The sequence below is a fragment of the Malania oleifera genome, chromosome 9 (assembly GCF_029873635.1).
Source record: "Malania oleifera isolate guangnan ecotype guangnan chromosome 9, ASM2987363v1, whole genome shotgun sequence".
NCBI lineage: Eukaryota > Viridiplantae > Streptophyta > Magnoliopsida > Santalales > Ximeniaceae > Malania > Malania oleifera.
The window spans coordinates 76549430-76564850 of record NC_080425.1 but is presented as its reverse complement, the minus strand read 5'-3'; the positions used below and the strand labels follow the sequence as shown (position 1 = coordinate 76564850).

Below are 15421 nucleotides of genomic sequence, written 5' to 3'. Positions count from 1 at the left end.
GTAAGATTCTTTCTTGGTTTATTAATACCTCTGTTCCTACTATTCAAAGTCTCCTTCCTAGGTTTCGTAATGCCAAACTTGCTTGGGATTTTTTAGCCAAACGATACAACTGTGGCAGTGATGGTGCTCTCGGGTTTCAGTTGGAAACTAGGCTTTCTCATATGCATTAGGCACCTGGACAGTCTATTGCAGAGTTTCATGCTCAGGTTAGTGGCATTTGGGATTAGCTTTCTCATGCTGACCCTGCTTTTTCTGATGAGCAATCAATTCGGCTTTTTGCGGCATATCGGGATCGCCGTTAGTTCCTATACTTTATGATGCATATCCGGGATGAATTTGAGACTACTCAAGCTTCTTTGTTACATCGATCTCCTCTTCCTACACTTGAAGTTGCTCTTGCGGAGCTCATTTCTGAGGAGACACGACAACAGACTCGTCGGGTTTATTCTACCGATATGATCTTGGCTACTGCTTCATCTAGTTCATCTACTCCTGCTGCGGCTGTTGCTTCTTCTAGACCGCAACGTTTTAATGGCTAGTGCCACTATTGTAAGGAGGAAGGTCACCGTATTTATGATTGTCCTAAGAAGTAGGCCAAGGACGCTAGGGATGCTCTCAAGGCTAAGACATCTTCCTCTTCTAGGCCTGTTGCTGCTGTCTCCACCAGCTCCTCAGTTTCTACTCCATCTCTTGCACCTCCTTTGTCGTCTCTTTCTGCAGCTGACCTTGAGGCAATTGTCACCCAGGTTCTCTCTCGCACTTCTACTGCCTTATCAGTATCCACAGGTGTCTCTTCACCTTGGTTTATTGATTCTGTCTGTTGCAATCATATGACCTCTGATTCCTCTTTAGTGATGCATAAGCAGTCTCTAACTCCTGTTCCCTTGATTTATACTACTAATGGTTCGCATATGTCTGTTAGTCATCTTGGTCATGTTTCTACTCTTGTTTTTTTCTATACCTAACACATATATTGTGCCTAACTTGTCTCTCAATCTCCTTTCTGTTGGTCAACTTGTTGAGAGTGGTTTGATTTTAACCTTTTCTCACAAAGGTTGTGATGTGCAGGATCCGAAGACGAGCCAGCTTGTTGGGACCGGGCATAAAATTGGTCGCCTTTTCGAGCTCACATCTCTGCATTTGCCTCATTCGTGTTCTCCCCCATCTATTTTTGCTGCAGTGTCTCCCGTGTTTGGCATTCTCGTCTCGGTCATACCTCATTACCTCGTGTTCAGTCTTTAGCTTCTAGTGGTTGCTTGGGAAATGTTAAGTTTGAACTTTTTGATTGTATGTCTTGTCAACTTGGGAAACAAAAAGCTTTACCTTTTAATGAAAGTACTTCTCTGTCTTCTTCACCTTTTGATTTGGTTCATTCTGATATTTGGGGACCTGCTCCTGTCCCTACTAAGGGTGGGTCTCGTTACTTTGTTATTTTTATCGATGACTACTCTCGGTTTACATGGATTTATCTTTTTGCATGATCGCACTGGGTTACTTACTGTTTTTCGTGACTTTAAGAAAATGATTAAAACTTAATTTAATCGCAACATTAAAGTCTTTCGGTCCGACAATACCCTAGAATATACTTCTACTACTTTCATTGCAGAACTTCACGAGGCTGGCACCTTATCCCATCGATCCTGTACATTCACCTCCCAACAGAATGGTCGTGCTAAACGTAAGCATTGCCACATCCTTGACACTATTCGCTCTCAACTCTTCTCTGCATCCCTCCCAGAATCCTTTTAGGGAGAAGCTGCTCTTACAGCTGTTTACACTATTAATCGGGTTCCCACCCCTACTCTTTCTAATAAATCCCCATATGAGGCTCTCCATGGAAAGGTACCTGATTATTCTCTTCTCAGAGTATTTGGTTATGCTTGCTTTGTTTTGCTCCCACCTCATGAACATACAAAACTTGAACCTCGTTCTCGTCTCTGTTGCTTTCTTGGTTATGGCATTAAACACAAGGGTTATCGGTGCTACGAGCCCATAGCCAAGCGTCTTTGAGTCTCTCGACATGTTCAGTTTTGGGAACACAAAATGTTCACTAGTATCTCTTCATTTTCTTCTAATTGTCCCTCATACTCTCCTATTTTCACTGACCCTGCCATCAATCTCTCTCCCGAATTTTCCTCTAGTGCAGGTCATGACAGCTCATCAGGTGATCACTCCGTGTCTAACTCTATCGAACCTAGCCCGTCTGATGATCATGCCATCGCATCCACTCCGCTTGAGTCCTATGATTTGGATGTCCGTCATTCTAGTCTTGTAAGGGCACCTCCTACCTATCTTAGTGATTATCACTGCTTTTCTACTCTTGACTCCCTTCACGAGCCTCGCGATTATCGTGAAGCTTGTTCTGTTCCTGTTTGGCAGCAAGCTATGTCTGAAGAACTAGACGCCCTTCACAAAACTCATACTTGGCACTTGGTTGACCTGCCTCCTAGAAAGACTGTAGTTGGGAACAAATGGGTGTATAAACAGAAAACGAACTCCGACAATTCTGAAGTAAGATATAAAGCTCATTTAGTGGCAAAGGTTTTTACTCAGGAATATGGCATTGATTATGAGGAGACATTTGCTCTTGTTGCTCATATTACCTCCATTCACTCACTGTTGGCTATTGCCTCTGCTTGCTGATGGCCTTTATTTCAGATGGATGTTAAGAATGCCTTCTTACATGGTGATTTGGCTGAGGAGGTATATATGCAGCCCCCTCCGGGATATCCTCATCCTTCTAGTAAGGTTTGTTGTCTCCGTCGTGCTTTATATGGGCTTAAGCAAGCTCCTCGTGCTTGGTTTGCCAAGTTCAGCTCCACTATTGCACAACTTGGGTTTGCCTCTAGCCCTTTTTACCCGTCACACAGCTACTGACATCACTATTTTACTACTTTATGTTGATGATATGATCATTACTGGTGATGATACTACTGGTATTCATGAGCTTAAGCAATTTCTGTGTCAGCAGTTTGAGATGAAAGACCTCGGTTCTCTTCGCTACTTCCTTGGCTTAGAAGTGTCTCCTACCTCTAATGGCTACTATTTGACTCAAGCTAAATATGCTTCTGATCTTCTGACACGTGCCGGTATCATAGATTGTAAGATCACTGATAGTGCGCTGGAGCCCAATATCAAACTCCATCCTACTGATGGGGAGCTTCTTCCTGATGCCACTCATTACCAACAACTTGTTGGGAGCTTGATTTATCTCACTGTCACCAGACCAGACATTGCCTATGCAGTGCACCTTGTTAGCCAGTTTATGTCAGCTCCTCGTTCCATTCACTATGCAGTTGTTCTTCACATCTTACGATATGTGAAGGGAACCCTATTTCATGGGCTTTTCTTTTCCTCTCACTCATCCTTGATGTTGAAGGTTTATTCAGATGTTGATTGGGCAGGGGACCTTACTGATCGTCGATCTACCACTGGTTTTATTTTTCTACTTGGTCACTCTTTTATCTCTTGGCGAAGCAAAAAGCAGACTGTTGTTGCTCGCTCTAGTACTGAGGCTGAGTATCGGGCTCTTGCTGATACAACTTCTAAGCTTCTTTGGCTTCGTTGGCTTCTCCACGATATGGGTGTTCCTCAGCCCTCACGCACTCCGCTTTACTGTGACAATCACAGTGCTGTCTAGATCGCTCACAATGATGTTTTTCATGAACGCACCAAACACATCGAGATCGATTGTCATTTCGTGCGTCATCATCTTCAGGAAGGGACACTTCGCCTCCTGTCAGTTCCTTCGACTGATCAATTGACTGATATCTTCACAAAGGCTCATCCACCTAGTCGCCATCGTGCTTTAGTATGCAAACTCCAGTTGACATCTTCAATACCACCTTGAGTTTGAGGGGGGATGTTAGTATACTTCCTAAGTTACCCTTATATCCTTGTATATTTCCTAAGTTACCCTTGTACCCTTGTATAAAGCCTTGTATAGTGTTAATAAGATTTACAGTGTGTTTCTCTTCTATCACTTCTAATATTCACAACCATCAATTTCTCAAAAGACTTAAAACATAGAACATAGAACATAAATTTATACATCTCAAAATAATATAAAAATATACCCTTTTCTCTTTTTATTTCCCAAAATACTATAAAACCTCGAATTCTCTAAGTTCGATCTCGAGGAAATCCTGAAAAGATAAATTTATATTCGGGTGAGAAACATCTCAGTAAGGGAAGAAACAATATATTAAAACAGCGTGTGACTAACATGAGTTTATATAACAACATAATATTTAACATTTGAAAATCGTTAACATAATTTTTTAAATCATTCTTGGAGTCTAACCAAATACATGCAAAATATTTAACCCACGAAATTCCAAGGATAGGGGTGATTATCCTCCTATACAAGTAGCACCCCTCTGCTCTAATACTTAGGCAATCCTAGGGTCACTGCTGAAGCATATCAGGGCACTCATATTACTCAGTAAGCTCTCAAGTATTAGATTGATCACTTACTCACACAGTTCAAACAAAGGTTTACCAGTGAAGGCCCCAAGGATAGGGAAATATACCCGCCCATACAAGTAAGTTCCCTCTGCCTTAGTACATTATGCAGTCTATTGTTACATCTGATACTGCTAACGCACTCACCTTTCTCAGCAAGCCCTCAGGTGAAGAGTATGTCCCGTCTCAACGTAGCATGTTCTACTAGCATAAATATTGATAATATCATAATACATTATTTTGTTTGTCATTATTCTGCATTTCTCAACTGTTCACGTTTTCATTTTTTACTTTTCATTTCATTTTACTTTAAGTGGTTCTTTCCCATTTTACATTGTTCACATTTCACATTTCATTTCCGTTTCATTCATTTCCATTTTTATTTCATTTCATTTCATACCAGCATCTTTCAATTGTTTTACCTAGCATTTTTCAGCTATTTTACCCAGCATCTTTCAACTATTTTACCCAACATTTTTCAACTGTTTTACTCAGTATCTTTCAACTGTTTTACCCAACATCTTTCAACTGTTTTACATGGTTGTATTAACACTCACATGTAACATATTTCATATAACATTTTCATACTCGGTTCATTTCTTGTACATCCTACATCTCATATATATAACATATTTCCACACAGCATTCCTTTTTACTCATGTCACACTATTTAGGAGTAAAATTCATATATATTTCCTATAAACTAAGCTAACTCATATTTAACATTCACATTTTAAAATAATACCTTTAATTTCTTGTATAATTATTTTAAAAATATTTTACTTTCATTAGTTCAATTTCACATATACGTATCGAATAAAATAGTCCTAGGCTCAGAAAGCATAATTTAAAGGGTTGACATTTTAAACTCATATCGAAACATACACACGTATATATACCACAATTCTTTTTCTATTAAATTCATAAAAATTCTAATTTAATATATATTTTTTTTCTTACCTGATTTCTTGAACTACGCCAACAGGGATCCTGAAAAATACCTGCGGCGCTCACCCGGACCCTGAATAAAAAATCCTAATTTCATTAAATTAATCATAAATAAAATACTATTTTAACATTTTTTAAGCTCATAAATTCTAAATAAATAATTATACCCTCAAATATAACCAATTTACCCAAATTTTTTAAATTTCACTCTTGCTTTAAAGTGGGGCTTAGAAAACTCCAATTAAAAATTACTCACGGTAAAATGATAACAATCGTGACTAGGACCCTGTAGTGGTGTCTGATCGTCGATTTAATAGCAGATTTAAGGAGAAATTAAAGATTTAGAGGAAATATACATTTCTTCAGGAGTGGTGCCTACACTGCTCTTATGACAAATCCACTCTAGTAGAAATGTCGGTGGCAAAAATAGGAATCCAACGACACATTTTGTTTCCCGATTGGTCGAATATCCATCGAGAAAATGAGGAGAGAGGGAGAAGAAACGAGAAGAGAGACGAAAAGTGAGAGAGAGAACAAGAAAAGCTTGGGGGGATCCAATTTGAGATTATAATATCACCAAGCAATATATATAATTTTATAATCATTACTTTATTATATTATATAATCTTTTTTATATATATATATATATATTATTTTAATTAATTAATTAATCAATAATTACTCTTAACTTTTTTTTTCATACTATTTTATTTATTTAATACATTAATTTAATAATGTTTAACTAATTAATTAATTAATAATTTTAATTAATTCATTTTTTAATCAATTTTTTTTTAAAATATTACAATATATATATATATATATATATATATATTTCTTACTTTCCTCAATAACCAAACATAGAAGTGTGGATTTTTTGATATTTTCCTTTCTTTTTCCTAATATTATCGAGTTCCAAACGGAACCTTATAGTATTAGAGATACAATAAGAAGACATTTAGTAATTGAAAATTGATTTAAAGAATCAAAATCAAACTAATTAATCTTAATTTCTAATATATATTTTGTGATAATATCATTTTAATTTTTGTTCTGCATAGGCATGAGATTTTTCAGTCTAAAATCAAACATTAATTCCTGAAAATGTGGGTATTTAGATCCAAATTTGGATTATTGAATCCGGATGTAGGTAATCAATCTGGATTAAAATTCTGACTTACGTTCAAATCACAAAATTTTGAATTTAAAATTTTGCAATTTTAATTATCCAAGAAATTAAACAGAATGTCGCAACGTTCCCAGAGAAGGGTTCAGAATTGCAAGGATTAATAACATTTAAAATTTAATGAAATTACCACTAACTTGTTATTTACCCAGGTGCGATTAGTTCACCTAATTACTACTCGCTGATTGATCTTTTAGACTAATCTTAGGCCAAGAATTAATAGCCTCAGTCTGTATTAACTAGAGTTGGAATCGAGAGTTCGGTTATACGAGGGGAAGGCACTAGCAGCCGCTGCACTTAGGAATTAGAAATTATTTTCAATGTAAACATTTATTTTCCCTGTATTCATAAATTTTGCTTGTATTTTTTTTTTTTCTCATTTTATGAAATTAATAAATTTTGTTTAGTTTTTGTTATATAAACCGCAAACAAAATAGGATGCTACAATAGGAATCATAAATGAGTTTAATTTATCAATTGTAACATCATAATATAAAAATTTATTCAATAAATTTAACACGAAATAACATTATAAATATATAAACATTAAATAATATTATTTTATTGAATTATACAATAAATAATTTTTTAAAATAAAATCATTTTGATAATCATATACTTCATTATACTTTGCATGCTATATCATATTTTTTATTATTAGTGTTTTTTTACTATATTATTAATATTACATTTTATCTTATATTTTATAATAATTAGATTTTAATATGTAATTTATTACGTGTAGATAAAAATCTAAAATATTATAATATTATAACATAATTTACTACTTAATATAAATAATAAAATAATAAAACAACAACCTAGTATTATATTATATTATATATTATATTATTATTATTAACTTTTACTATTATGTATTTACATTAATGATTTTAATAATTAATATTTAATAATATAATAAATAATCATACCACAATAATGCACAATAGTATCATATTCTCTTGGATATTATATCATTATTAAATTTTACTATTATATATTTATATTAATGATTCTAATAATAAATATTTTATCTTATTTTAAGATTATATATAATAATATAATAACTAATCATACCATAATTATACTGTAGCAAATTTATAAATTGATACTATTCTATTATTTTTTTATGTCTTGTAATTTTATTATATATAAAATAAATATTCATGATAATAGTTATAATATTATATAATAAAAAATATTATTTTATATTAAAAATATTAACGATATCATAATATTAATATTATTTTGTAAATTTATTTTAATATATATTATATAATATTAATATTAATATTATTTTTTTAAAACTTTTTTTATATATTATATTATATGCGCACCCATGAATATTTATTATACAATAGTATAATATTCTTTATAACATTATACCATTATTAAATTTTATTTCTATATATTTATAATTGATATAATAATAAATATTTTATTTTATTTTTAGGATAATAAATAATAATATAATAAATTAATATTCATACCATATTTATATCAATACCATTCCATTAATTTTATATGTTATAATATCATTATATATAATAATAAATATTAATAGTAATGGTTTAATATTTATATTAAAATATATTATGTATTTATATTTAATGATGTCATAATGTTAATATTACTTTTAAAATTGCCGCTAGCATGTCCCCAATAAGACCTTTTCTTGTCCTTTTCTTCAAGTAAAATTGCCCCTCATTTTTAATCACTGACATTTGTCTGTAGAATAAGATTCTCTGAAGATGGAATAATTAAAGACGGTGGATTCTCTGTAGCCTTTTTGAGATATTGGACAACTTTTGTCTGATCTGGGCCCCATGGTGGAGGTTTTTTCTTCGAGAGTTTTGTCAGGGCACCAGTGTAATGACTAGCGTGAGGAATAAAGTCTTTGACACAATTAATGATTCCAAGAAATTGTTGAATTTGCTTTATCGAAAGATGATCGTTAGGAAATTGTAATAATTCCTCAGCGAGATGGGGTCTTAGACAGATGGTTCCATGACATATCTTCATTCCCAAAAAATCAATTTCATTTTGTCCGATAATGCTTTTCTTTTCTGAGAGCATAATCTCATACTATGTGGCAAGATGTTGGAACAATTTGAGAAGATGGTAGTGATTTCTTGGGATTTAGAGAATAGTAAGATATCATCAATGTATATCAAAGTACTGTGAATGATCGGAATAAAGATTCTGGTCATCGCCTTTTGGAATAGGGAAGGAGCTATCTTTAGACCAAAGGGTAACACAGTTCATTGAAATTGTTCATTTGGAATGCAAAAAACAATTTTGTATCTGTCATCTGGATGAATTCCAAGTTGCCAAAAAGCACCTTTTAGATCAAATTTTTAGAAAATCGTTGCTTTAGCAAGATGAATAAACTATGTTCTGTCTTTTGGAATAAGAAATTTATCATCCTTTATGAAGGTATTGAGGGGCTTATAATCAATGACTAATCTTTTCTTTTCCCTGATCCTTTCCGATCTTTTTTCAACATAGAATGCTTGGCATGCCCAGGAAGAACTCCTTGGTTCAATAAGCCCTTGCTTTAATAAAGATCGACATTCTTCTCTTGCAAGCTTTAGATCTGAAGGAGTCATACCAGGATGAGAAGCTTTAGTTGGACTGACATCTTCATTTAACTTGAAGGGAATATGGATAAAGAAGTCTGGTTTTTTCCAAAGAGGATAATCATGAAGAAATTGATCATGACTTTCAGCACATAACTTCAGCAATTATTCTTGGATGGGTTGAAAATTTGGAGAGGAATGAATAGGAGAATAAATTTTTGTTAAAGAAGTGAAGGGTTTAAATTCTCTTCTGCACCTGATTCCCGTGGGAAGAATTCTTAGGGATTTAGAAAGACAATAAACATCCCATCTTAAAAGAAAATCCTTCTGAGGAAGAGCACTTCCAATGACATGGGTCCATATAATGCAGTTGGGAAGAAGTTTAATCCCAATTTTCTCTTTAGAAACCAAAGTGGTAGTAAAAATTTGATCATTTGCAGCTTTGCAAAACTGAGTGTGTGATGACCAACAATCAGGAGGAAGAACTTTAGGATCAACCATGGTTTTATGAGAACCAATATCGATGTATGCAACAACAGATATGGGTTTACCATATTTCTCAGGGAAGAGTTGAATTTGAACATGAGGACTTATCTGTGATTGTTCTGAAGAGAGCAGGGGTTGAACATTGAATATTTCCTTCATATCAGAATTTAAGTAAGAATCTCCTGAATCAGAATCTTCTGAATCAGTTATAACCAGAATTGTATCCTCATTTATTTCTTCTTATTCTGAAAGAATAGATTCAATATCAGCTTCTATGTCTTCAGTCTGTACCTGTTAGGCCATCTTTGCAGATTTTGCATGATTTTCAAGACATTGTTTAGCATAATGGCCTTTCTTCTTACAAATGAAGCATCGAGGGGATTTATGGTGTCCCCGCTTAGATTTCTTTTTGAAATATTTGAATCTCTTTGGCTTTCCAAAATTCTTTGGTTTATCAAAGCTTCGATACTCCTTGAAATGCTTTTTCTTCTTTAGACTGCATACACAATCTTTCTCTTTGCATTTGATCTGCAGATATGGCTTCTTGCAATACTTGGTAAACTTATGATTTTGCTTCATCATTTTTTAGAAAAGTTGATGCGTATCACATAGCTTCTCTAAAGAAGATAGGGCAAGCTGATGGATCTCTCCAATAGAAATAAGTTGTCGTCTGAGAGAGGAGATCTTTCTTTGGAGTTCATGCTGAATATCTTTTGGTAAAGAATTAATGTAAACTTGTCTAAGATTTTCATCATTAAAACCTTCAAGAAGATAATATCGTCTGGACATTCTTTAATAGTGAAAATCAAGGTCTTTCCTTTTTAATAAGCAACATCTTATTTCAAAATACTCTTGTCTTACTTCATTGGCATGAGCATCAGGATCTCCAATGAATTCTCGATAAAGAGTTCCCAAAGCATGAGAAGGAGTCTGAGACCTTATGAACTAGAGTTGCTTGTAATCTCCAAGGCTTTGAAACCAATCTCTTTTAGAGTATTTTCGGGTTTGGATAGTTGGAGATCAATCCATGCACCAAATTCCCCAATTCAATCTCTCCATGTAGTAGGAGAAATTCCTTCGAAAGAGAACCAGGGACCATTCGTAGGGTTTGGTGGTGCAGATTTCTTAGTGGCTGAATCAACTTCTATAGGTTCTTCCACAATAGGGGTTGTGGTGTCAGTTCCTTCATCGAATTCTTGTGTTATGGATGTTCTTGGGTCAGTAGGAGTGGCTATAAGCATCTGTGTGAGGTCTGTAATTTCTTGGTCTGAGACTAACAAAGTCTCTGAGGCTGATAGAGTTTCATTGGAAGTAGCATTACTGCTATCATCATCGGAGAAGGTTTCAAGGAAGATAGGGATTTTATCAGCAAGCAATGAAGGTGGTTGAGGTTTTTGATGAATGGAAACAGGTTTAGAAGAGAAAGATTTAGCCAAGGTTGGTGGAGTTGGTGGCTTTGATGGTATAGACTTTGGCTGGACAAGAGAATGTTTTCTAAGGATTTCAGTTGTTGACTTGAAGTGTTTAGAATAGTCCGGTGAATAAGAAGATGAAGATGGTGGATATGGTGATGTAAAAAGGGAATAAGACGGTGCATATGGAAACGCTTTGGAAATATATGCAGGTGGAGGAGATGGGTGGATATCTTGTTCCATTTGAGACAACTGTGCTGTGAGCCTTTTGATTTTTGCTTCCTTCTCATCAAACTTTGACCCATAGTAACCTAAGCTAATGTAGTGACGGAGCTCAACATCAAGACTATTGATATTCCTTTTTAGATCTAAATACATAGCCTCAAGTCTGGAATCAATATAACCGATGTGTTGGTCCATCTGTGTACCATGAGATATGAGTTTATCAACTTTATGATCAATGGCACATAAGGTCGTATTTTGAGATCTGGCATTCTGAGTTTGCTAGTTTAAGACTTGCTCTGCTTGTGAAGGCAGCTTTCTGGACTCGTCTGGTTTAACCTTTGTGGGTTGGATAAACGGTTTAGAGTGAAGGGTTGACTCTGGATGAGCTCTTGGTTCAAAAGGTGGGAAGTGTTTATCTTAAGAGGAAGTCATGAAGCAAGGAATAGGTTGAGATATTGAACATGGAGTTTGGTTATGCCTTTTAGATAAACTAGGGTTTGGAACCGAATTTTGTACTGGAGGAAGTAAGCCTTCTTGTTTAAGAATTTCAAGAGCTCTTTCATAGATCCAGAGAGGCTTAGGCTTCGTAGATGGACTTCAGAGTCCTATCCAAGGGCTGTTTGGGTCATTTGGCATTTGTGAGTAGGAGTTCTGCATGAAGCTTGGGTCTCATACTTGTATGTAGATTTATGGCAATCACATTCTAGATCACACATAGAAGGATCAACGTCCCAGATAAAGTGTCCCTCAATTTTGTCAGTATAAATGGGTGTTCCATCTGCTTCAACGCTACTTAGAGGGATATCTCCTTCAAAAGTGACTGATTTTATCTTCAAGGATTGGAAAATGGGTCGAGTGCTGGAGGAAGCAACAACTTTTGGTTTAAAGACTGTTTTCACCATTCCATCAGAGAGCCTCTCGAACTTGGAATCTGAGAAATGGACTGGTGCTGTTTGTTGATGAAGTTGTTTATAACTGGTGATCCATTCCAAAGGAATAAGTTCTTTCATTTCTTCTCTAGGAATTTGTCTTAGAATCTAGAGAATGGTAGACACATCTTCTTCTCTTTCAGCAATGATGAGTATTGTATCTTGAGATTGCCCTGGAAGAGGAAGATCAATAACATGATCTTGAAGTCTGTAGAATAGTTGATGATGAAGAGTAGCCATATATGCAGTGGCTACTTGTGGGACACCTGTGATTTGTAGCTGGACCTTTATGCAATTCCTCAAGTTTTTATCTCTCAGAGGAATATTAAAATTTGGGAAGAAGGTGAGGCAAACACTACTAGCGTGGAGGGCGGTAAGAGAAGTTCCAATAGCAGCATGTTCATACTGAGTGTAAGTAGTATTTAGGAGGGTAATTCTGGCTGTATAGAGAGTCCCTTATGGCCATGAAGGGTGAGAAGTAGTCGAACTGCTCCAAAGTGAAGGTGGGTATAAGCTTCCCTGATCCATTGATTAATCAAGTCTTGATCAAGCTCAAGATCAACATATTGTTCTTTGGAAGATGTTGGGATAAGGCATTTATCAAGGGCAATGGTCTGGACATATTCTTTGACATGGGGTCTGTTATGAGATATGAGAAGAGTACGAACTTGACTGGCAAGGGATTTTTTTTCTTTTGAAAATATTATAGGGATTTACAAGAGGAAGAGAGGTTTCTTGAATCTGGGCAGAGGCAGGAATATAAGAGTACTCAACAAGGTTGGTGATTTTATAAGAGGTGGTCCTTTTAACAGAAGAAGGAAGAGATATGGAAGAAGAAAGTCTAGCAGGGGTTAATTCGGAATCTTGTGAAAGAGAATCCATGATAACAAATTTCCCTATTCACTATCTGTACCTCGTTCTTATGTGATCACCTCTATGATCTTAACTTCTTGGACTCCATGTTAGAACTTGGCTCTGATACCACACAGAGTGAGGAACCCCTAGATTTATTCCATTGTCAAACATTGTACAAGGCCCTTTCTCCAACACTATCCTTCACACGGATTCAAACAGAGACTCTGGGTTACCAATGTTTACCAAGGAAGATCAAAGGGGATCGTACAATCTTTCTGATGTGCAGGATCCTCCTAGGAGGCAAGCACATAGCATACTTGATAGCCAAAACAAAATTACAAGCTCATAGAGGTAAAGCACAAAAGCCCTTTGGACAAATAGTTTTAGGGAATAAAGAGGCTTAGAAAGCCATAGATAAATACACACAGATTTTATTTCACTTTAAACATATTCTGCCTTATAAATGGGAAGACAGTCCCTTATATAGATGAACAAAGCTTAATGACAGATGGACAACTGGCATGCAACAGTGACATGCTATAGTGACAAGCTACAGTTGACGTGCTATAGTGATAAGCTACAGTGACGTGCTATAGTGACAAGCTATATGTGATGAGAGGGAGATGAGTTCAGATTAATATAATCTTCATCAGTTATCTCTCCATGAACAGGGTGATAATAAGTGGGAGTAATGAAGGGGTTATTCGTCTCCATCGGATCTTAAGAGTCTTGTAAAAGATCTTTGTAGGATGGTAGCTTAGGCGGCGGTATAATGTCTGGGATAGCATGAAGGATCTCGTTGCAGAACTTGAAATCATTCATTTCACAAAGAAACTTAAGAAGAGGAAGTTTATAATTTGGCCATGAGTTGGGAAAATCATAGAGAGTGTCTCATTCGTAAGCATAGTTTTGTGACCATAGAAGATTTTTGAGTGGATTGTAGAATATGGCCTGTGAAGGATAAGAACAATGTGAACTGTTGATGCAACTTGAGGATCAAGCTTCCAAAGGTTGTGATTTCCCATGAGATTGGTTAGCTTCTTTCTCCAAGTGAGAAGTGGGTCAAACCATTGTAAGAGACTCCATAGGGGAGAACTTTGATTAGCAGGATCATGGAGATGAGTATAAAGCTCTTGTAGAGGAACAATGACCGCATGGACTTGCATAATAGAAACATACCAGATATACCATATAGCATTAGTATCAAAAGATGAGGGAGTGATGATGTATGGGTTCAAGAAAGGATAAGATGGAAAGGTAAGGTGGTGGTTTATTCGGTTGGCATATGATCTAAAGTGGGCCATGGCAAAGGTTTTTAACTGGTCTGCATTATTGTTTTGTGTAGGGATTTCTGGGGGAAAGGTCATCTGGGTAGTAGCACTTAGGTGAAGGATTTCTGATGGTGATGCCATGAAAATCAATGGGATAACTTGATGACTTGAGATCAGGGAGGAAGTTTTCCTAGGGCGAGAGAGCATATCAGCAAGGACATTGTGGGTGCCTTTTATATTTTTTTACCGAGAAGTCATATTGGGAAAACCATTCTTTCATTATGAGAATTTGCGGATTTGGAAGAACCTTATTTTTGAATTCAAAGATTTTAGGAAAAGATGAGTTGTCTATCTCAACAGTAAAGTGCTTTGTCCTGACATAAAAATCAAATTTCTGAATCCCATTTCTTACGGCAAGGATTTCTTTGAAGACATCATGATGATGCTTCTGGGATTCTTTGAATTCGCCGCTAGCATGTCCACAATAAGACCTTGGTAAGCATGAGTGTATATATGTATATATATGCATTATAATGAGGAGGGTAATAAATTCTCATGAATCAAAATTTGATTTTTGAATAAGACATAGGAATCAAAAAGTAGACAAAAGGGAATCTCATTTCTGCATGGAATGGGAATCTCGAATCACAATGTATCTATCATATGTATATATACGCAAATGATATAATATTTTATATAGTAAATGTATATTATTACCTACATTCAAAAATAATATTAGTACCACAATATGTCGCTAAATATAAATATGTAATATTATATTTTAATATAAATATCATCTAAATAAAAATAATATTAATATTATGATTTCACTAAATTGGAATATATAATAAATATTTTAATATAGAATATCATAATCATTATTCTATATTATATGATATAATTGTGGTATGATTATTGATTCATTACATTGTTATTTAAAATCTTAAAATAAAGTAAAACATTTATTAAGTAATATCATTAATTATAATTATATGACTACAAAATTTAGAAATGATATAAATATACAAAAAAACATAATACTATTGTATAAATAAAATATAATACT

The 15421-nt window shown here is 34.8% G+C and overlaps 1 pseudogene; it reads left to right on the top strand.

The window, feature by feature from the left end:
* The first annotated feature begins 2658 nt into the window (after positions 1-2658).
* On the top strand, positions 2659-3850 carry LOC131163512 (uncharacterized mitochondrial protein AtMg00810-like; annotated as a pseudogene).
* Positions 3851-15421: the final 11571 nt, after the last annotated feature.